The 24,388-nt window shown below is 36.0% G+C and overlaps 1 long non-coding RNA gene across 1 annotated transcript in view; it reads left to right on the top strand.

Moving 5' to 3' along the window:
• The window catches only part of LOC311188564, a 96,066-nt gene that overhangs the window by 53,918 nt on the left and 17,760 nt on the right, over positions 1 to 24,388 (top strand). The window contains exon 2 of the long non-coding RNA XR_014617119.1: positions 17,571 to 17,680. This is a non-coding gene — a long non-coding RNA (uncharacterized lncRNA). The remainder of the gene's footprint in view (positions 1 to 17,570; positions 17,681 to 24,388) is intronic.

Here is a 24,388-nt window from a genome sequence, read left to right as displayed (position 1 = left end):
CTCAATCTAAGATACAAGCTTAGTAAGATAATTTATTAGATGAGAGAATGGTTTAGAACAGTTGAGGAGGAGTGTGGAGCTACTGTGCTTTATAACAGAAAATGAAGTGAATTGCCAGTCACTTCATAATGGGATCTAGAGAAGGGCTGTGAAACCACCTCCTCAAGCAGTTCTGATACTGGATGAAACTCAGGAAGGTTGGGAAGTTGTAATTTATGACGTTAAGATTGTTAACTAACATTAAGTATGACATTACTGATGCCCCTTGAATTTTTAAAAATTGTGTCAATAAAAGAAATTGACACTTGTAAGTCTAAATTGGAAATGCCTAAAAGAAAACCCATGTTTGGGTAAAGGCATCAGTACACTTAATTGGATATCTGTTAATTATTAATATACTACTAGAGGAGTTAAGGCAAAATCCGATATATTTTATAGAGACATATTTATGACTGAAGCTACAGTCTTACCCTGATTGTCACAGAACTTTTGAATTAAAACTGAAATCTTGCCAGTGTGTAGAAAAATATATTTAATTTGCCTTCAATACAAATGAATATGTGCCATGTACTCATGACAAATCAAATCAGCAGGTTTCTCAGCTGGTAACACAGGAATTTAGCTGTTGGAAGCTTGTATGTGTGGAAGGAACCAGCCAGTGATGTTTCAATGAGGGAAGGTGGGAAAATGCTGTGGAGCTTGAAAAGAGGTAAAAAATTACTTCAGCAGATGTGAGCAAAGTGGCATCTACAAATATTAAATGAAGAAGTGAAAGGAATCCAGAGGGGACATTTCACAGAAGGGATGGTACTTTATTTTTTTTATTTTTTTTAGAGCAGAAATGATAGTGATTTCAAACAAAAAAGCTGCGACAAACATCTTGAGAGAAACTCGCGGAAGTGGAGGCTGCAAGCAGTTAAAGCTACAGTAGGAAAAGCAACTGAAGTACAAAAAACGGTGAATAAACTATTTTTAGTAAGAACAAATAAAAACATGGAAAGGTTTATGGACTTAACAAAGGATTCTTGCACTGCTAGTGTTTCATTTCATGTTCTGTACAGTCCTGCCATGAAAAGCTACTTGAAAGCTTCTTGGGAAAAATATACCTTATGCTGGTGCCATACCTTGTTTAGATCAACTGGGAAAAAAAAACACTTACCAAAGCTTCTTGAAAGTCATGTGAAAGTGTTTCTGTATTGTTTCTATTCAAAGACCACTTGACCTTTTTGGGAAAAGAACAAGCATGGACAATCTGTTTCTCCCAGGAAGTTTCTCCTGTACAATCAAATAAAAATTAAGTTAAACTTAGAATGCTGCTTCTAGTTTTACATACTTTGTCTTCATGTACGTATGTGTATGGAAAATATGTGTGGTTTCTAAGTGTTTTTCCCCCAGTCTTTTTGGGGAACATCTGCTGAATTTTGTGACATAAATTACATGAAAAAATATTGAGAGACTGTCATGGGTTTTGTGTATTGTAGACTGATGCGCAAGTGCTGGTACCACTGTGTTCAACACCTTTCATAGCAGCACCATCTTAGTCCTGTGGGAAAAAAGAATTATAGCTTTGGCAAAGGGCTCTAGCTCTTAAATCTCTTCTAGTAGGTATTGCTTTTTCAGATAATATCAAATGAGCCAGGGGGCTTGGGGTGTGTGGGGGGGTGCGCGTGCAGAGAAACCCCTCCCGAAATTGGAGACCTTTGTGCATGAGCTACGTTTTGTTATTCCAGTGCTAACCTTCTCGGATTGAATACTTTGAACATAGCCAAGCCAAATAAGCTTTGTTTCAATAAATGTTTTGTATATGATACCATTTTGAAGACAATTTATTCCTAAGGTTGAAATCTAACATAATTTCTAATGAGATACTTAAAAACTGAGATTGACGTCTAGTGCTGACTAATAAGGCTTTGAGCCTACTGGTGTCTATGGGCTCCGTAATAATTTTTTTCATACAATGATGTTTTTCAGAATGACATGCCAAGGAATCAGGAAAGACAACCACAGTGTAGTTTCAATTCACATCAAAGTGCATGTGAAAACCAATTTTTTCCCTGCTAAATAAATTTATGGCTATTCTTTTCCGTAGCTATTTAAATTGTGTCTGTTAGTACTGATACCATTACTGATGTATGCTTTGCTACTAAGATCTCTATTTGTTGGTTGAAGTCAAAGCTACATGAACTGGTAGCCCTGCTGTTAATGGAGGAGAATTCTGAGATCTACCATGAAATTCTTTGAAAATATCCTGCCAAAACTGTAGCTGTAATTATGACCTAAATGTAAAAGTCAGTAGTTATAAAAGCAGTTCATCTTCTACATATCCTGTTCCAGCTGGTAGTTTGATTTGTAGTGTTCTTTTTTGGGAGATATTAACACTAAGACTTATTTAAACATTTTTACGTTCTTATGTAAAAAATGTATTTTAAATATCTGCTGGATAGTTCTGGTTTTATTTATAAATTTTTAGGAAAAAAATAGTAAGGTGTCTGTGAGATTCGGAGGAATTTAACGGAAGTGTTAAGCTATCACTTATTTCTCAATACATGAAGTAAACTATATTGTATATGAGTACCTATACATGTGTATATTTATGTATGTGTATATCCTGAGGACATGCTTAGTAAATCCTTAGATACTTCATAAAAATATAAGGAACTCCCATTTCACTTAGTAAGCTTATAGATACTTGGAATTTTTGTTCTCACTTCTAGACCAACTTGATGAAAGCACTACTGTATCCTGAAATATTTTGACAACATCTTCAAATACAATAGAAAATACTCTTTGCATTGTCTGAGTTCACCACCTTGTTGTATTTTTTCTGGTGTTCAATTAGCTTCTTGGAGTCTATATGCCACCTTGGGACAAAATGTCTTTGTGAAGAGTACACATTACAACACGTGCCAGTAACAAGTTATAATACACCGTCAGAAAAAAAATATGGTGCTAACAGACTTTTGAGTATCTTCAGGGAATCTAGTTGTCCATATACAATTCTACTTGTATTTCTCCTCTCTAAGATATTTATTGTTTCCCCCATTATTTGATCTAAAAGATATCTTATGAAACCTGACTTACCCCTGCTGAGTTCTGCAGTCTCTTCAGGGTCAACCCCATCGGGTGTGCTCCAGTGACTCATTATTTGTGAAACAGATAATAGAGAAACTGGAACATTACATTCAATATGTGTTTTGGGCAATTTTCTGTCCAGATAGATTATTTTTCCAGTAATTATCCTCGCAACTCTATAACCACCATGGTTCCCCACGTTTTTCTTATAAAGGAAATCAACTTTCCACCTAATACTTCAGATCTGGTCACCCTGATAACTCTTAATCAAATGCAACTGTTTCTTAAAAAAGCCACTCAAAACACATCCCTTCAATGAGAAGGGAGACCCTTTGTAAATACCACCAGGTACCAAGGTACTGTCTAATACATATACCCAAAGAACCTAAAGTATCAATGTCACTCATGAAATGTTACCTCTCAGCTAAAAGGCATGCAAGTTATTTACTCCAAATGTCATAATATCACTAGCTTAAGAAAAACAAGAAAAAGACTTGTAGGTAGGGCTATTTTCTTTGGCAATCTCTCCCTCTCCTTCTCAAGGGGAACTTGGGAAGGAGTGAAAAAATTTTCAGTAATGATGATAGTAGAATAATGTACTAAGAATCTCTTTTTCCTAAACCAAGAGATTATACAGAAACCCATGCTGCTCTTTTGCTGTGTAGGAGAGGAGGAAAGCACCTCTTACCAATGTTGTTGTGATAGCTGTCTTCATTGTTCATAGCACAGTAGTTCTATTTTTTTTCCCTAATTAATTATTTTGTTTAGATTAGGTTCTGTAGGATATATTTTTCTTGCAGTTTAATGAATGTTATTAAAATGAGTAGGATTGTTGAAGCCTTTATTGTTTGTGTTGGAGGAATGGCTATCATCTCCCAAATCCATTTTGCTAACTCTGTCTTTTATTGACTTTGTTAATTCTTAAAATATTGGAAAAATGACAGTAAGTTTAAATAGAATGTAGCTTATTAGGTTACATTCTGCTCCAACATATGCATGTCCATTGAAACCAATGGATTTTCATAGATATAACTCAGAGCAGAATTTGGTGGTCAGTTTTCTGCTCCTGGCAGGGAAAGGGAAACTCAGATGCCTAAGCTGTATAGAAACAGATATATATCCCAAGCATATAGAAACATGTAGTGGATTAATTTTAAACACTGTAATATATATGTTGTGCCAGAGCCAAGGTATCCTATATTATGATAAATTACCAACAGGCTACATTATATATACAGGATATTCCAGTAGTCTCAAAGGTAAAAAAATAAAGCAACTGTACATTTAGTCATATAAGAAAGCAGATATACAGCATGAGACAATTTCTAGAATATATATATTGTAGAAGCTAGGGGATCTTTAACTCTGCTATGATCGCATCAACAATTTTAACACAATCTTTGTAAAACTGCTGAAGCAATGGTTAAAACATTGCAACAAAAGCTGGGCTTTTATTTGTATGTACTTCCCTGTTAGAATGCTGGTGCTCCAAGTACTCTATAGGCTGTTCTAGCAGAAATTAAAATTAAAATTAAAATACCCTGTTAGCAAATTCTTCTGAAACCAGACAGGAAGAAAAATCCAAAAGTCATTGTTCAGAGATTCACAAAGGTGTTAACACAATAAATTTAACTTCATGATACCCTACGGAAAAGTTTTAAAATATGGGAACAGGTATTTTAAGTAAAAGGATAGTTTTGGCGTAAGAGTAAACACACAACATTTTCCATGAGTGAATATAGGTCCAAAATAAATTCAAAGCCCATCACAAAAATCAGGCTTGGTGGCAAGCAACTACATTTTAAGTAAAAATAATATGTCTGGATATAATTGGAATATGACTGCGTGATCCTCATCTTTCTTCATCCCAATTCCATGTTCCTACACACTGTGAAAATTGCCTGTTCTTAGGCTGTTATAACCTCAGTATCAAGAATAGCTCATGGTTCAGTAATCCTGCAAGAGGAAATAGGAGCAAAAAAAGCAAAAATCTAGATTAACCACTGAAAGACATAGCTTGCATTTATGAATTGAAATACTTTGTTTCTAGTGAATGGATGCAATTTTTTCCCTCCTCTTTGGAAATTTTCCCTGGTCAAACCTTTTATACATCTGTAAATAATGCAGGTGTAAAGTCAGTACTACTGTGTTCAGAGGATTCACAAGTTTGTTGGCACACATCCTCCTGTTTTTAAAAACAAGTCTTCCTTGATCCATTGCGATTCTTCTCAAGTCAGAATTACCTCACCAGCAAAACTTTTTTAGTTACTGTTCTTTTAGCTGAATAGACAGTGAGAGACTTTAGCCTTGCATCCCCATGATTGATGGGAAAGTTTCCAATCTCTATCGTTAATGAAGAGGAAACTCTTAAGGAAAGAAATAATAATAGAGAGAAAACAAGAGACAGTTTTGTTGTGCTTCACTACTTTGCAGCTGTAGTGCCCTGCCTTCAGAGGCCTCTTTTCCTCTTGCTGACCAGTGTGAGAGCCAGTAAGGAAGCACAGAAGCCACCAACAAGTGAGAACAAAGCTTTCGTTCATCAAGCATCAGCCACTTCAAGTTACTGTACTTCTCTGGTACCATATCTTTCCAACAACTCACAAAAAAAAAAAAAAAATCTATGTTGGATGAGAGTATGCAACAGAATGTCTGCTTCACTAGTCCTGGAACAGAGTATATAGAAATTGTCCTGCATTAGATCTGTCTGGACCTATTGCGTTGTCTGAAAGTTCATCATGGAATTGGATAACATGAAACAGCTGGCATTTATTGATTACTTGTTAACTTTTGCTGTCAGCTGTTGTTCCTTCCTTTGTCACGCTGTGAATTTTACTCTCTTCAAAGACCTGGCAGTAATTTAATTTTATGACTTACCTGTTTGACTTGTGAAATTTAACATTGCAATAGCATATATGCAGAATACTTTTCTGAATAGGCATGTAATTCTGGGTCAATGTATTCAGCATGACACCTTATCCTGTTTGAGATTGCACAGTTGAAATGGTCCTAAATCAACAGATTGAATTGTCCAAATCCCATTTCTCTTATTTGAAGTAAAATAGCTCAGAAATTTTTACCCAGTGATATGTAAGGTGCCTGTAACTGCCAAGAGGAGATTCTAAAATGATTGAGAGTTGAAAATAATGTGTTGCAATATAATATTTATGAAGTTCTACTTGCTTAGATTATGAGAAAGAAGATCAAAAAGTGATTTGATTATGGTATATAAGTGTCTACATGAGGAAAAATAACTGGTACTAAAGGCTCTTAAACCTGGGACAGAAAAGAACCAGCATAACAAGAGCCAATTGGTAGTTCTTAAAGATACTGAAATTCAAATAAAAAATTCTGTACTCATTTTTAACAGCAAGGATAACTAAAGTTTAGAACAAAATATCAAGGATATTTTTAAGTTTTTCCACTTCTGAAGTCTTCATAAATCAAAACTAGATGTCTTTCTGAAAGTAGTAGTTTAGCAAGCACAAGCTTTTGAGTTCACTTTGGTGTGACTATGAAATTTGATTGCTCATATTACATACGAGGTCAAACTGTTGGTACAATTGACCTTCTGGCCTTAAAGTCTGTATCCATGAATAATTTAACAATACATCTTTGCTTATTTTGTATATTTGCCGACATTTTGTGTTATAATGATTTCCTGTCTTCCTACATATTGCGTTGGTTTCTGAAAATGTGTTGTGTAAGTGAGAACACAGGTAATAAATGCTTTGCCTAGTTTCTTTCTTCTATCATAAATAAAACATATATTGAATAAAATGCTATCCAAATCAGGTTCATTTTTGTAAAACCTAATGAGTTTTAAATATCTTCAAGAGTGCTCCATACATTTCTTGAGCTATGTTTTAAAGCTCAGTGTTTTGACAGAACAATCCAGTTTGAGCAAAACACTTAATGTGTATAAATATACGGCAGCTCTGAAGGCAGGTCACTCTGGTTATGCTCTACGCCCATTTATTTTATTGCGCACTTACTTCCTTGACTGAACTCTACATATGAAGTAAGACTGGTATCAAATATATCAGAGAGTGAAATAAATCTTGTCAATCAAAGAAAAGGTTTTCTCCAGCAGTACAAATCTGGGAAGGGTAGAAAAATTCTGTTCACAAATAGATTTTGTTTGTCATCGGCAGGTTTCAAAGAGCATGCTATATGCTGTCAAAGAGGTCAGTCAGTGTCTCTCAGTGTATCCATAATGTAGCTGCTTTTATGTCTTACAGGCAAATGAATCAGGCCCCTCTTCTTAATTTTACTCTAAAAAAACACTTGCTGATTTCCAACTGTTTTCCCTTTCTTCATTTTCTACTAACATGTATTGTACCTGATGATCTCTCGAAGTCCCTTCCAACCCCTACAATTCTGTGATTCTGTGATATGTGATTTTGTACACCACAAAAATGTAGGTCCATTAAAGAAAATAATGACTTGTGAATAATACTGAGAAAATTACTTCAGACCATATGTTCCAGTTCATTTACAATCCTTTTGTTCACTGCAACTTAAAGAGTTCTTTTCTCAAGGCTACATCTCATTGCTGTTATCCAACCAAAGCTGATAAATATTTCCCTAATTTATCTGGTCTGGACATAATTCAGTTCCATTTCAGTTCTGTGGGATTTTTTTGTTTTATTCTTTCCTTATTGTGTTTTCCTAATAGGTGGTCAAGAAGTCTTGAAAGTATGATCCTCCTCAACTTCTAAGTGCTGGTCCCTAAGATAGTATAACCTTGTAACTAGGTTGCCCACGGTATAGCTGTCCATTGCTCTACACACAAAACTCATGTGGGCATCACTGTAGAATACAGAATAAACCTGATTTGGTAGTATTTTATATCATTGACTGGATGTTAGGCAGTGGATTTATGAAGATGGACTTTTTGAATGTGGAGAATAAGTTCAGTTCTCTGTTTTGCTTTCACACTTTGAAATAAACTTATCTGAGTATGACTAAAAACTGACTAATAAAGCCTCAGTGTCTTTCTAAAACACGTTCTCTAAAACCCACCTGTAAAACATCATGTTACACAGAATAATAGAGAGATTAATTAACTTTCACAGGTGTTGTGCACACTGCTTAATGCACTACTGGGAATATATGGGTACCATTACTGGAGATTGGTATGAGTTACACACGTGTACTGTCCAGAGGTAGACACGTGAATCTTTAGCATGCAGACCAAAGGCCTATCTTAAAAGATTTCAAAGGCACAAAAGAAGATCAGTGGCTTCACAGAGCATTGCAGTTGTTTGGTTGGGGTTTTTTTTTAAGTTTTGAAATGTTTCCCTGTGACATTGAAAGTATTATTTTATTATATACTGTATATCATGCTGGATAGTAGCACTTGAAAAACTAGCATTTCTTAGTTTTCTCCATAACAATACTGACTCTGAGTAATGGTAACTGATAATGTGAATTGCAAATTTTGTTCCTTTCTTTTTTAGATAACTAGTTACCTAAGAGAAAGCTAAGAGAAACATGCATTGTGTCTTTTGCTCTTAGAAGACAGTCACCTTTTTATACCAGATGTGATGAAGCCACAAAGCCTGAGAATTGAAATTTAATTGTGACTGGTTTTTTTTTAAGGATAGCGCGTGTATCAGACTTTGAGAGTTTGAGTTCAGCCGGAGAAGGCTCAGGGGAGACCTAACAGCAGCCTGCCAGTACCTGAAAGAGTCTGCAGGAAAGCTGGAGAGGGACTTTTTAGAAGGACAGGTAGTGATAGGACAAGTGATAATGGCCTTAAGATGAAGGAGGGCAGGTTTAGACTAGATATAAGGAAAAAATTCTTTGCTTTAAGTGTGGAGAGGCACTGTAACAGGTTCTGCAAAGAAGTTGTGGCTGCCCCCTCCCTGGCAGTGTTCAAGGCCAGGTTGGATGGGGCTTTGGGCAGCCATGTCTAGTGGAGGGTGTCCCTGCTCATGGCAGGGGAGTTGGAACTAGATGATCTGTGAGGTCACTTCCAACCCAAATCAATCTGTGATTCTGTGAATTCTTTCTTCTAAGACAATAGGCCAGACAGCTTTTGAATACAGAATCCAAAAATGGTGAAGTGATTACCATCTAAAAACCTATAATATGTTGTTTGTGTTATTTTCCATTTTTGTAACAGCTGCTGTCATGAGAATGGAGTCATATTGTGGCATTTTATGTTCTCCTTGCAGACTCTGTCACAAAAGCAAAACATGAAAGTTTGAATAGCTACCCGTGCCTGTGGAAGACAGTTGAATGCTGCTGTTCTTTAACCTTTTATAGACTCAGTGCTGTGACTGACGAGGCATTATGGTAGGCACTCCTTCTCCTTCCCCAAAGTTGTTGGGCCTGTACAGAGAAGTCAAAGAATGCCAGATAAACAAATGGCAAAGCACAGTAAAGGGCAAAGGGTAGTGAAATATATTGAAGTCTTTTGCTGCAAGTATGGGACTTTTCACATTTCCAGCCTACTGAGGCAAAGGTTGCACAGCTAAAAACATATCAGGACATGAGGATATTAGATCAATTATGATTATAATGGTAATATTGAAAATTATCATGAGCCTCAGGCACTTATTTAAATTGTCAGCCTTTAATAAAATAAGTTCAGTGATGCTTCTTTCATGTCACATTTCAGGGCAGAGCCTGTCCAGCAAAGCTATCCAAATACTGTTTCTATGAATCACTTTTTTTTTTTTTTTGTAATATTGCCAGCTTCCTAAATGTCTTGCACTGCATCCATGACACTGATCCAAATTTAACAGTTTTGAACTCTACTCCCCCCTGATTTATCTGCTTTGCTCACATTTTTCCTGTTGAATCCAGTTCAAGATTATTGGGCAACTTGGTCACTGTTTTGGGGTGGGGATTTTTTGCTTTAAAATCCATGGCATTACATATTTAATAGCATAATTCCAGAATATGCTCCAAATAAAAACTTGTGGAGGAACAATGACCTCAGTTGCTTACTGCATATTGCACTAGAAATTTTAAAAAAATTGTATTATTGCAGAATAACACAGTAGAAATTATGAGGAATTACAAGTAGAGTGGCTACCAGGGCACTGCTGCTTCCAAATATACTTTCACTCATAAGTACACATTTCAGATGTCGGGAAGCCCCAGCTAGGTCAGATATCTTAGTCAACTGTCAAACATGGTCTTCTAGAAATGATAAAATGTGTCCATATATGAAATCTGATTTACAAATGACAAGGAGAGAAGTAATGATTTGCTTCACCTCTTCTCCCTTTTAAGAAATGTAATTGTTTGGAGGTTCTATGAGATTGGAATAACTCCAGATTTTGCCTTTTTTCCATCCTATGGAGGTTGGTAGCAGTAGAATGCCTTTTTTCATGAGTTCTCAGGGAAGAAAACCCTGTCTCTCCTCAAAAAAAAACCCCCGATAGTTTCTGTTAGAGTTAACTAGAAGCACTCTTTAAAAACAATAAAATGACATTTCTTAGTAATTCAGCCACTTATCACTAAATTCTGATGCTATAAATACTTATGGCTGCTCATTACTGCAAGGAGTTGGACTCAATGATCCTTATGGATCCCTTCCAACTCAGGATATTCTATGATTCCATGATTTGGTGTTTCTGTTCTATATAATTGCATTTATTCTTCAACGGAGAATTATCCATTTCTTTTTGCCAACTTAATCCCTACAAATGAGGAAGCTTGGTATCTTGTTAAATGCAGTAAATATTTAAAAAATCTCTTAAGAAATGGAACAGTAGCACAGATAAATTTAGAAGATACTGTAAAATGGACAAGAACACCACAACATGACCAGGAAAAAGTCTGAAGTACATTGCCGTACCATATACCAAAGCAAAACACTTACCTGAAAAGAGAATGAATCAATTGCATCTAGGAGACACTTTTTTCTTTGGGAAAGAGGTTATCAGTTTTTTCTGTCTAATTTAATGTAAATATATCATGTATTGCCTGTCTTTACTCCCTGCCCCTCCCCCCCATAAATGCTTTCTCTGAAATATAATAGCAAAACATCTGTTTTACGCTACAGCATTTTTAATGTTGGCTTTCTGCTCTAGGGAGATATTTGTTATCTAATACAGTCTTAACATACTAATCAATTCTTTTCATATTAGCACAACAGCAAAGAATCATTGGTGATGATAACATCCAACAAATTTGCCTTGCTAGTGGTCAGATTGAGATGAAGCAATAAGAACCCAAGAATGCAATTGTAAATTTACCATTTTAAATATTATCCATTTATTTTTGCAGTTACATTGAAATAACCAAACATAATCTTTCCTCATAAAAAGTCTTACTTCAGCTGGCCTACATGTCAATCTAGATATTCAGAATAGCACTTTATTTTCAGTGTGTAGATAGGGTTTTTTTGAAAATATCAGCTAAACATTTTTTAGTTCTTGAAATGTGATTTTGTGTGATATCATAAAGAATGGCAGAGTTAAATATTCATATTTACAAATGTTTTCTTATGTGATTTTGAACATCTCTCCTCAATGCTGTTAAGTCTCAATCCTGGAAACCAAACCTTCATTACTACTAACTTTAAAAAAAAAACCAACAAAAAATCAGTTACATTTGAGATTGTGATTTTCACTTCAAAGACACTCCCTTGTTTCAGCCTTGCAAATCTTAAAAAAGTGACTCAGAGCCTGGGGGGAATACAACGGCTGACACCTTAGAACCGTCTTGTGGGCTGACCCTTGACACTGGGTTTGGAGTCCACAAGGCTGAGTATTATCAGTCTCAACAAGTGCCAGGGACTTGTGTTAGATCATACTTTTTCTAATATAAACATATAGCAGTAAGTACATATTGAAAACAAAACAATAAGAACAAGAATCTTACCGACTCAAAACACCACACTGAATGCATTATTTGGTCATGGTAAGAGAACCAGGGGGGGAGAGTGACTCTCACAGACAGTACTGAGCTCAGTGCCCTGGAATGCACCTCCTGGAGAGTGATAAAGCGCTATAATATTAAAACAGAAAGTGATTTAACTGAGTTTTTCATTGGAGTAATCATTTGATTGATCACTACCTTAGGTGGTACAAATGAAACAAGCTAGTAAACTTTACCAGGCATTGTGCTCATTCCAAGAAATATATTCTTGTTCCTGAAACAAGTTGGTGTCTTCTGCTTTCAGCACAAAGCATGTACTGATAAGAATTTTGTAGTATCAGATTTTGCACAATATCTATCATGTTTTTGCAAACTACCTAGGTCAGTTATGCATGCCATCTCATGCTAGTACTCATATACATACCTTCTATTTGCTTTACCAGGATCATAAACACTGATAAATAATCACCTAGTACTACTTATTCTGAAGAAAATGTCATAGAAAATAGCTCAAATTTCTTGTCAGAATTTTAAAGACATTCAACCTTTGTGTCTTAAATGTTGCAAACTGGTTTTTGCCTCTCCCTCCTTTCCTCTTTTCCTCCCTTCCTCAATTTCTTGACTAGTAATTTCAGATTTTGATATTATATATATGTATATAAGCTTCAGAGCAACTGTTATGCTTCATATTAAAAGTATCAAAGCCACCAAAAAGATCTTTTTAATAGAAATTTTCTTCTCTACCAATTTCTGCTATGAAGTCTCTAAAATTATTTAAAGCCAATGAGGTGTTCCAAGTTCTTTAGAGAAAATGTTTAAGTGACTTCTCATAGTCAGGGTCTTAGGAAGATTTTGAAGCTTCAGTCTTTTGTTACGCACCCAGAACAGAATACAAATTTATTAGGACTGTCAGAGCCCTGATCCCATTATGTAACCTGTTTGTGTGACACAGTGACCTCATGTACAGCCTTATTAAACTTGAAAAGTCTCTGCAATTGAGTTCCAGGGAGCTATAGTAAATGCATTGAAATCTGATGGTCAAACTCTGTATTCCTTCCTAACAAGAGCAGGAGAATTATATCATCATGGTTGTCTCTGCATACCTTGGGCTTGGAGAGGTAGAAACAATATACAAGTCATTTGTACATGGTAGCAAGAGAGAAGGGAGAGCAGAAATGTCACTCGTGTTTTGAAAGAAGAAAGGAGTGGCCGGAAGAAGATATTAAGAACAGCAAAATGAGATGATTTAGGAAAAAAGTTAATGTGTTCCCTCTTATGGTATACAAAATTTAAAGCAATTCAATTAGTAATCAATGGAATGCCTATTTATCATGTTGAGTTATTTTATTTCAGTAATGTCAAAAATTAGATAATTGAGAAAGCTTAAATTATTTAATTCAGCAGTCGCCCATCGACATTTTTTGCTTCCAGCACTTTGATTTCAATGAAACTACATTTCCCTAGGAAATGTACTGTTCCTCTCACCTTACTTTGTTCTAAATTAGCCCAGATTTGTAGCCTTCCAGGTCATGCTGTGTAGTCTTTTTTTCCCTTGGGTGTTTGAAAACGAGTTGGAACTGAACGGGTAAGAAGTTATTGGAAGAAGGAATTTGATCTATTAAATTGCCTAGGTTATCACCAGTGGTGGTTATACTGAAATTACATTTCTATACTTAAGGCTTTATTTCTGATATCTTTTAAACTTAAATCTAATGTGAACAGTCATAGGAATTATGAATCCTTTCCAGTGTTTGTGTAACTATGATGTCTAAACAAACAGATAGCACTTGTTGGTTGCCATCACATACCATCTTCTGGATCTGTGTTGCATCATTTGAAAAAACAGGGGTCAAGTGGTGAATTTCTGCAGCTTTATGTAACCCTGAAGCTGTGGATAAGTGGAACTCACAGCCTGACACTTGGACTGACAGATATGCAATTATTTTACCATAAACCACAATTTCCTATGATATTCTCTAACTCATTAAGCCATCTTGTCGTTAATTACCAGGAAAGGCCTGGGGTAATTTGTAGCAGCAACAATGCCAGACCAGATGCAAAACCAGAGCTCAGTCTCCCTAGCAGTACCACATGTTTCAAAGGAAATGGCAACCTGGAGAGTATTCTTCATAAGGAAATTCACCAATAGACCTAAGTATGAGGAAAAAAGTAGAGAAGCCGCGCATGTGGTGGCAGGGTGCTTCACACGTTAAAATTTGTTGTGCCTGTGGAGTGCCAGCTGCTGCTGAGCCAGAGAACCTCTTTGTCTTCTTGTATCATGGCCTGTGACTCACAAACCACAAGGAAGCCTCATAGCCTTACTATGGCAAGCCAGAACTGTGAAACAATCTTTATTTCTGCCAAAATACTCTGTGTTAAATCTATTGACCAGGTTTTGAAAATCATAAAAATTGTAAGGCATGTCTGTTAGGAAGTACCAGGATCTGAAGCTTTGCTAGAGCTTTCCTAACAGCTAAGAGCATCATTATTCATGAATCATTGGAGGTACTTAAAGTGAAAGTCAAAAAGAAGAAATGGATGAAAGCTCATTATAGAAAATGAACAGCCATTTTCCACTGTTTCTGCAGCAGAACCTCGATATCTATTTACACACTATTTCTAATATTAATATCACTGTGGTAAAATAAATCACTCCCCACACTTTTACATTTTTAATTACATTTTACTGCACTTGTTCTTTTGTTTACAGTTATCGAATGAAATATTTATTGTATCTTGCATACAGGATGGGATTTCAGTATTTTAATCAGATTTTCTATATAATCTCCCCCCCACCTTCCTTTACTGTCTTTTTTATAACCCTAAACACCACAAGATGTTGTTTCGTAGAAAATCTCATTATTTTTTAATGCATGGCTATTTATTAATGTATTGTGTATATAACACACTATGCATTTCTTTGCATTGATGAATACATTTACATCCACTTGAGAATAAGAATTCCCTTAAGGGCCAATCTCACATTTCTCTGGCTATGCTGCCAAAAGACTATGTGTCTGATGTTTTCCTGGGTTTTTTTGTGGTTTATGGTTTTGTTTGTTTGTTGTTTGTTTGGCTTTTTTTAAAGAGGCACAATGAGGTCTGTTCTGATTTGCTGAGAAGATCTCTCTACCAGTGAACATAGATCATTATTCATTTTCTGAATGTAGACCTGCATGTGCTGTGACAGAGATTACTGAACAAGGTACCCATATCTCAGCTGTGTTTTAATAAACGTGCTCTGAACTCTTCTTTTTTACTGTGAAAGAAGTAAATTGTTCTCACTTCACTGTGTTAACATCGGTATTTTGCAATGGTAAGCAAGCACCTTTTTGGGATAACAACTAAGAAAATATTAAATAGTTTGTTTGAACTTCATGCCTCATGAACATGAAGCCTTAAAAAAATCCTACCGAAACCATATGAATTCATCATATGAAAACTGCGTGGAAGACATCAGTTTGTGGGAATACAATGTATTTAATAACTTTCTGCATGTAAGAAAGCACAAACTGGGTACAGTTATTGATGAGCTTTTTTGTACCTCTATGACTAATCAGAATTGAGAAAATTTATCTTGGTGGTTTATTTTGCATATTTGGACCCGGGTTTCCCCCCCCCTCTGATTTCATTCTTGTGACAAAACATGAGCCAAGTGTCGTTTAACTATTTATTATTTAATAAATTTCGGCAGACAATACCTACAGCTTTCAATTATCAGAGAGTAGTTTGTTGTGGATATTTAATAGCTGAAATTCAGCTGTCTAACAGTCATGTGCAGCAACATTTCACCCCAAGTGAGTCAGGAACAGATAGCTCTGCATCTTGTGGAAACTTTGAATCAAGTCTTCTTCAACAGTCACTGCATACTATGTAGAAACTCATATTTTGGCCTAGTAAACAGTAACAGGGGTCGAAATAAAGATAATAGTTCTAGATGCTTTCTGTCTCTATAAATGAAAATTATCTGTAATTTTTGGTGCATAAATCTATAGTTTAAATGAAAAATAAGATTTTCACCTCTCTACATGTAGAACTCCCATAATCATATGGTTGGATAATATAGCATGATATCTGTTCTATTATCTTGAGGTAGCTGTGAAGGGTGTGGAAAATGGTTCCCCTATTACTGTTTAAAAATACAAACCAATGTGTATATGTATGTAATTCTCTAATCATCTAATGCACTCACATGACTCCAAACTAGATTTATCCAAGATTTTGTTATGTTCTGGATCTCTGTAACTGCTCTGCGTGAAGCCTTTATGGTCTGTTGGGTAAATAATATACATTTTTTAAATTATGTAAATACTTATATAAAAGAGAAATCGAAATGATTCCAAAGGAGTGGTTATGCTGAATAAATAACATGCAAATTTAAAATTGTCCTCTTACAAATTTATGCATACTGTATCATGCATTTATGTTTGTGGAAGAGATTAACAAAAAAGCTGCTATGTTCCTGATGCATTTCTTTATTTTTCAGTTTTAATTTGATTTAGCTACTAAACACATCCTCTTTCCTTCTATATTTATATATTTCAACAAAGTTAATATGGGGAATGAAAGAAGTACAAATAAAGTTAGTTTATTACTTAAATCTGTATTTAATTCAACTTTTCAAACCTTCAAGAAATGTGTAACATCATCTTCTGATGCAAGGGTATAACAATTAGTCCAGTATTTTAATGAGGATGTCTCTGGTTTTGGGTGTATAGACTTCATTTATATTGGCTCATGCTGGAAAGCCTTTTACAAAAGTAGATGGAGCAGCATTTACACTAATATTTTCTCTTCCTTTTTCTGTAAAACATCAGGTAATTATTGTCATCAGCTTAAAGAGGCGAAAAAAGACCTTTTGCATATATATGACTTAGATTCCTCCTCTGCATTCTGCAGGGCTCACTTATTATGGTAAGGTCATTAATGACCTACCTGAACAGGGTTGCAATCCTTCAGCACATGTAACTATTCCTGACTGTCATCAGGACATTTTCTCAATTTCTATTCAATATTTTTCTTCCCTACTGTCAGTCCTTTGGCTCTTTTGAGTAATCTGTTTCCTTTGTTGATAATATTATCTCATTGTCATTTAAGGTCTGTTATCCTCTGCCTCATGAATTTTCACTTTTCTAACTAAGGCTCATCAAATTCCTCCAGCACTAGCTTCCCCCTTGCAGGGTCTTCTCTTGAAACCTGTGCCAGGAGAATTTTTGCATGCAACACACAGGTGTCACAGATCCATGAGGCTGCTCTTTTTTTTTTTTTTCTTTCTGTTTTTATGAAAAAAAGAATCATTTTTGTTGTTTATAGTTCATTGGCATGGTGTTATTTTCACTTTATTATCAGGATGTTTCCTTCTAAGCTGGTATTTACTATGACTAATAACTGATTTATAGGTGTTTCTCTGGGCTAGGCATTTTATCAGGATGATTAACTAACAAATGAGAAATTACACACTGGTAACATCCAGCTTGTTAAGGATTTGTAAAGATTATTGCTGAGTAAATAAACATTAACAGCAACCATGTTGATGTTTCCAAAAGAATATTTGGGCAAGGTTTATCTGGGATACAAATGCATTGTGACAAAAACTGTGTTCTTAGGAGGAAAAGTAATGCTCCAAATATGATCTGGAAATTATTTTTATATGATTCCAGGCAATAAACAGCAACAGATAAAAGCACAGAACTGGGGAAGATGGGCACATATGAGAGTTTTCAGAATGAAGAACCTGGAACAAATGTTCCTTTTCCTGTCAACAGCTCAGGTATTTCAGGAAATATAACTTGTGCATGTGATTCTGTATTTAAATTTCTAATTTTTACAGATTACCTTTTAATTATATGCTTAGCCTGATTTCACAATTATTCTGCACGAACATTTCCTACCGAGTTCAGTCAGAGTGTCGATGATGGGTCAATAACAGGATAGGGATTATTAGTCACTATTACACATACAGGCAGACACATTTGCCCATGCAAATAATTGGATATATCCAAATAACCAGTGAGGTTGAAAATTATTGCCATTTGTTTAGTCTGAATGTCATGGCATTAGTGTGCATCATTCCAAACAATATGTGAATTGTGCCAAACGAATAACAAAACCTCGCTCCCAGACAAACTGAAAGGCACAAGCAGGTAACTTATACAGTACACCACAGAACAAAATAACATCTTGTCTTCACTGTGGCAGAAATTTTTCAAGGAGGAGAGAAGGAGAACTTTGCATACCTGAACTGAAATTCTGTAGCATATTTTCATGTCAGTAATAATAACAGTAAAATAAAAGAACTTCAAGAAAAGTATTATGATTATGGATACAAGTCGGACACAATGAAACCATTTCCTTCATGATACTATATCATCCCTTCTCCAAGGCAATCTCACAAAATGATAACAAACCATGATTGCAGCATATTCTTTAAGGCAGGAGATGAATCTGATATAGCTGTGTAGATACAGCAAAAATACTGACATTTCAAAGGTGGCATGGTATCTAAATTACTGCCTCTTAAGGTGTCTAGAGTACAGTAAGACATGACCTGGCAGTAGATATTGAATCTCTGTTTAATTACCATTAAAATTCACAATATGAGAAAAGCTGACTTTAGACATATTATGAAGTGTAATTCATAATATATGACATATATGCATATAAGTGCAATATACGACATATATGCATATAAGTGCAATTCATAATAGACATATATGAAGTGCAATTAATTACCTGAGGCCCCATAATCCAGAAGTCCCTACTGGATTTGACCAGGTTTCCATGTTGGCAACTCACTGATGACACATGTATGTGAACCCGGACTATTTTCATAGGTGGGAAGAGAGAGACAAGTTGGTTTAAGGCATGATTAGTTTCAGCTATATGAAAGACTGAGTTGAAGATGAAATAAACTACCGTGTGGCGGAGTCTATTTTTCTCCATTGTTGACAAAAGGAGTCAAGACACTAAACTAGGAGGAAGTGTTGATCTGCTTGAGGGTAGGGAAGCTCTTCAGAGGGATCTGAACAGATTGGATCGATGGGCTGAGACCAACGGGATGAAGTTTAACATGGCCAAGTGTAGAGTGCTGCACATGGGACATAACAACCCCATGCAGAGCTACAGGCTTGGGGAAGAGTGGCTGGAGAAGAGCTGTCAGGAAGAGAAGGACCTGGGGGTGTTGGTTGACTGCAGGCTGAATATGAGCCAGCAGTGTGCCCGGGCAGCCAAGAAGGCCAATGGCATCTTGGCTTGTATCAAATCAGTGTGGCCAGTAGGTCTAGGGAGGTAATTGTGTCCCTGTACTTGGCATTGGTGAGGCCACACCTTGAGTACTGTGTCCAGTTCTGGGCTCCCCACCATAAAAAGGACATTGAGGTCCTTGAGCAAGTGCAGAGAAGGGCAACCAGGCTGGTGAAGGTGCTGGAGGACAAATCATATGAGGGATGGCTGAGGGAGCTGGGGATGTTTAGTCTGGAGAAGAGGAGGCTGAGAGGAGACCTTATCACCACCTGCAATTACCTGAAGGGAGGTTGTAGAGAGGTGGGCGATGGACTCTTCAGCCAGGTGACAGGAGATAGAACAAGGGGAAATGGCATGAAGCTGTGCCAGGGCAGGTTTAGGTTGGATATTAGAAAAAAAAATTTACCGGAAGAGTTGTCAGGGCCTGGAACAGGCTGCCCGGGGAGGGGGTTGAGTCACCTTCCCTGGATGTGTTCAAAAAAAGGGTTGATGAGGTACTTAGGGATATGGTTTAGCATAGGATGGGAATGGTTGGACTTGATGATCTTCAAAGGTCTCTTCCAACCTTGTGATTCTGTGATTCAGTGAAGAAGATTAAGATGCCCGGAGGTATTTACACTGTCCATGCCTATGGTTATGTCTATGTTTGATCAGGTAAATACAGTATCTTTTCTCAAGATCCAGATGGCTTGTTGAGACATTTTTTTCTTCTGATTCATCCATTGTTCTCTAATTTTTCCCATTCAAGGACTTGCTTGCTCTGATGTGCCAGTGAGAAACTAGGCACAGCGAGGGCAGGAGGAGTTGACAAATGGTCTTTGAAGACTAGAACCTCCTACAGCTTTTTCCTGACTCCTGTCATAGTTTCTTTTCATATGTCTAATATTGTTGATGTGCCCAAACTAGCACAAATTCTATATAACCTTGCCCAAATTGCTGGCCCTATCTTACTCATGGAGCTTGATTTGGTGGGCATACTACACAGTTTTTCCTAGGGATGTAATAACGGGTTCACTTTAGAAAATGGAGATCTGGATTCCAGTTCCTGTTCACAGTAATTTCTCCCTCTTTGTTTATAATTACTCACAAGCATGAAAAACTGAAATCAGAGGTGGAAAATACTGGGCTATAATGTCACTTTTCACCCTCAGTTGGCTCAGTGATGATTATTCAAGACAAATTAGAAGTTTCAGCAGGACATATGGAGAAACACGACCTTTGATTACTTTTAGTAGCATACAATACTGTAACAGTCTCTGCCAACAGCCTTTCTGTGGACATGTGGGCTCACATTCCCTGAGATAGGCGAGAGAACTGAATGCAGATTTCTTAACATGCTCTAAGAGAACTCTAAGCATGGGTCAGTAGCTAATCTAAGCTACTGTGCTTTCATACTTGAAGGTGCTGATGTAGGCACTAGATTTTAGAAAAAAAGATCTCAGGTAGGAACATTGATGTTCCTCAGTAGCCAGGAACTTCTTATCCCTGATTGAGGTAGTGTACTCCTTTATTAGAGTGCATGGGGATCCAGTGTACAGGTTCTGGGACTTTACATGCTGCTATGGACCAAACTGACAAAACTTAGGGAAGTGGACATCCAGTAATTACAGACCTGTATCTTTGAAATCTCAGACCCATTCTCTTCTGTGCCTTTTAAGATTGCAAGTTGGTTATAGTTGGTCCTGTACTCATAGCCTCCAGATTTACAAGTTCTGTGAACCTAGTAATGAAAATATAGTCATTCAGTAGCTTCAGTTAGCTCAAAACTTGAATAATTCTTCCCTCCCTCCCTTTCTGACTTCTTCCTTCTACCTTGCTTGCCTTTTTGCCTTGCTTCCCTTATTCATTTTAATTTTGTTTAAAGTAGGGTATTTCAGAGAAAAAAAAATCAGATTTTATTTACAGTGCTCTCAATGAACCAGTATGTGACACTGAATGTCTCATTATCTTAATTCAGGAGTTTTCCCAATGTATATGGTGCATTTGAACATGAGTATTACTCGTATTGAGGAAATAGAGCTTTTTTTTACTCTTTGCCTTCATCAACAGCATATTTGAGATAGTATCACTAAACCATATCAAAATCACCCTCACTGGAACCTGATCCAAAGCTCTTCTGAAGTTTATTTTTTTTCTAAACAGTTCAATACAAAGAGATTTTTTTACACATATAGTTTAATTTAAAAAAAAAAAACAGAGCAATTTAAATGTATATTATACAAGAGTAGAAAAGTGAGCATCAGATTAAAAATGTGTGATAATTTTAATTCACCAATAGTATACTTTGACAGCTCTAGTCTTCTGACTGGTAATTAGAAAAGACTATGGATTGTCCTTCGAAGCATCCTAACCTCATTTTCAGGTGGAAAATTAGAAACAAATATATTTCTGCATATCAATTCTCATTTCCAAAGTTCAAAATGCAGCCCTCAATTTTAAAACATGAAGTAATTTTAAAAATCAAGTTTTGCATTTATGAAATGTGAGAAGCTGTTAAAATTACTTCCAGAGCCTGAAAGAAAAGTAAGCCCATTTGCCCAGCTGGTGAAAGGATCACAATTTCTCAGCAAAATAGAAGGAATTTATGTTATGTGTTCAAGATATGCCAAAATATTGAATGAAACAAAATACAAGCAAAATACTAACCATGACTAAATAAGCAGTGAATATGTATGGCACAGTGTAAGGCATGATATGAAGTGTTCCCTATATGAAACAGAACAGAGGGAGTGTAGAGTAGCCACATACCCATCTTGCACATCTTTCAGCATTTAGGGTGGCAACTGTCCACTAAAGAGGTAGTATGCAACGTCATCTGGTTAAAATATAATACCCATTATAGCACGCTATTATTATTTTGCTGAACCTGCAATGATGTTACAGGATGACCAATTAGTTCAAGAGTATCATTTAAGTCAAATATTTTGACTTCTACTAATCATTAAAATCCTAAACTGGTGTTACATCCACTACTGTTGAAATATTGCTGTTTGTGGTTGGAAGTGTTTATGCTTCCATATGATAACTTTCAAGCCTGCCTTAGAGATTTTTCACTAGTCCCCAAACACACTGAAGTCTAACTAATACACTAACACTATTTGACAAACACAAATAAGTACTTTTTGTGTCTCTAATGATGCATAAGTACCTATAAATATATTGTTCCTTGAGCTTAGTACATGGGAAATACTGCTGTGATCTACATCTACTGCATTTTTTCTTTACGGCATTGCTCCATGTGTTATTTCATGTCCCTACTCAAAGTTTGACTAAGAAATGCAAAGTACTTTATTATCCATGATATATACTAAAATAACAGGTGGAGAGATGTGAGAAAATTTTATCCTCATTATCTGTATGATGTAAATGACAAAACCGCTTTATTTAATGCAAAATTAAAAACACATAACCTGTGTAAAGATTTTTCAGGAGGAAAAAATAAAACCCACAACACAAAACCCTGAAGGGCATTTATGTTATGTACATTCAGGCTTGTTTGTGCAGTTCTAGACAAACAGTAAAAAAAAAAATCCTTTATAAAAATTCTTTGACCCTGCTTTTTGCCATCTGAGTGGTCATGGTTGATTGGAAAATCAATGAAGTGCTGTGAGAATTGCACCTCACTGTTGCAGAAAAGCCACACAAAAATCCAACTTTTCACATGAGATGAAGATTGCCTTTGGTTCATTTACTCTCTTAAGACACATTAAAATCAAATCTATCACCCCATTTGGCCATCTGTCAATTCTCACTACACAGTAAACGAGTGGACTTTGTTCCTTGATCACCAGAATTGGAGGATGTTTTGTTGTTGTAATAAATGGTTGTAGGCCTCAGAGACAGAAATAAATCAATGCAATTTATAAAGTTGGGGTGAAAATGTTAGATGCAGTTTTCTAAACTACAGAGAATTATGTATGGATGAATTGCAATAAATAAAGCACAGCTTTAGCAGCTTAGAAAAATAAATAATGAAGATGAAAGAAATTAATGTGTAGTTCTTTATTTCAGAACCTTTTAAAACATAGAATGAATACAAGAGTAAATCGCACATCCAAGGGGCAACTATCTATACATTTCAGTTTAAATGGTCAGGCAATAATTAAGAGAGTTCTTTTCCTGTTCCTCTTAACCAAAACTTAGTTTTCCAAGTATAAAATGCACTAAAAACTAAAGGCAAATTTCCTACTACTTGCTCAATAATTGCTCTGCTATTTAACTCCAGAAGAATTATTTTCTAGAACAGAACATGAATTTCATTGGAAATTTAACTTATGTTGAACTGCAGTGTTTCTAGAAATGAGCAGATGTGTTGGGCTGGTGCTCCAAGAGTCCAGGTGCTCCAGTCATTAAAAGCTTGGTCTTGAGCTTCAATCAGCATACCATCTTTTGCCATACTGTCATTTGCACTCGCTTCTTTGTTGTTTGGCAGCAGTCTTGTAAAACTGAACTATCTTGTAGGTAATTAGCTCCAAAACAAAATGTATGAAAATACAGAGACTAAACATCTGGCAACAGCCATTAACGAAGCTATCAATTCCATATCCCAGCAGACTACATTAGTTAGTACAACAAAGTTACATTCAGGAGAATAAACCACCAGTTCCCAAATTGTGGTCTGTAGCCACAAATGGTCTTCAGTGGATTGCAGAACAATACCACCTTTGTATAGTTCTAACTTAAAAGTAGGATGACTAGCATGCATAGTTGAAAGAGCTTAAGAATCACCGAAATAAACCATCAAAGTCACAGGTTCAAAATGAACTATTGCAATAGTAGATGCAGATTTTTAAATTTTTTTTTTAATCTGTGAATTCGCAGTAAAATTTTACAGGTAAAAATACTCAGTAATACACGTGAATAAGTAATTCCAGGTATCTTATTTACTTTTCTTTTTTTTTTTTTTTTTAATGCAAATAGTGGCTTAGGAATTCTGTTGGACAGGAACACTCAGTTTTTCAAATGTGGTTCTGAGTGAACTTATTTCAGCAACACACATTTTTGAATGCTGCTAACTATACAGATACTGCTGAATCCAATTACTTCTGATGCTAGAAGCCAATGATCTTATATTGCATATAACTAATTTTAAAATAATGTGTACGTACTGACTCAAGATACTTTCTGCAGAAGCTGCGGTGATCAGAGTGTAATATAGAAGTATATTTCCAGCTTTAGAAGGAATTAACATGCTTGCTCCAATATAACTGAGGTAGCCACAGTTCAGCAGACAGAG

This window comes from Gallinula chloropus, assembly GCF_964237585.1.
Source record: "Gallinula chloropus genome assembly, chromosome: 2".
Taxonomy (NCBI): domain Eukaryota; kingdom Metazoa; phylum Chordata; class Aves; order Gruiformes; family Rallidae; genus Gallinula; species Gallinula chloropus.
This window is presented reverse-complemented; position numbering and strand designations above follow the sequence as displayed.